Genomic DNA, 809 nt, shown 5'->3' with positions numbered 1-809 from the left:
TCTCATTGGCCAGCAGACCTGAGGGGGAGGCCAGTCAAGTTCCCGGATGTACGTCGCGGGAGGGAACGAGGGGAGCGCCGAGGACTGGAACGGGGCGGGGGAAGCGAGGCAGGCGCGAGGGGAACGAACGACGGGGGGGGAGAGAACAGGGAGAGATCAGGATGTTCCAAGTGGCAGCCGGGGGCGCCCTGGTCCCCGCACGCTCCCGCAGGTGCCGAGCCAGAGGCGCCTGAGAGGGCAGGGCAGGGCACGTTGCTTGGGGGCGCGGAGATGGTGCAGCATAACTGGCGGGGGGAGGGGGCACCGGCAGCAGGCGCTCTGCGGGAGCTAGCGCGGGACGGTCCCAACGTGGCGCGCCTGCACGGCAGGGCCCAGGGCTGCCACCATGCAGGGCAGTGGAGGCGGAGAACGGAGCGTTTCCAACTAAAGGTAGAAGAGAACCTGTGCCCGGCCCTAACAGCACCCCAGGGCGGGGTGTGTGCACATGTGCAGGTGACAGCGACAGAGGCGTGCGCGCGGTCAGCCGACCTTACACCGTGCAAGAACCGTAGTGGAGCGTCAGGCCTGGCCCAAGCTCTGGGCGTGAAAAAACAAGATGTTGACAGCAGAGGAATACACCGCCAAACGCTGTCCCGGCCCAAACGAAGGCCTGGTCTACACTGCGAATTTAGGTCGACGGAAGGCAGCTTCCGTCACCCCATAATGGACGCGTCTTTGCAGCCAGGTCCGTTCCGCCGACCTAACTCAGCGAAACCAAGGACTCAATAAATCCACCTCGGCGAGAGGTGTAGCACTAAACTTGAAGTGGT

The sequence above is a fragment of the Emydura macquarii genome, unplaced genomic scaffold, assembly GCF_026122565.2.
Source record: "Emydura macquarii macquarii isolate MOO-44397 ecotype Brisbane River unplaced genomic scaffold, CSIRO-AGI_Emac_v2 contig_2205, whole genome shotgun sequence".
In the NCBI taxonomy this organism is placed as follows: Eukaryota; Metazoa; Chordata; order Testudines; family Chelidae; genus Emydura; species Emydura macquarii.
The sequence above is the reverse complement of the archived record's forward strand: the minus strand, read 5'-3'. Positions refer to the sequence as shown.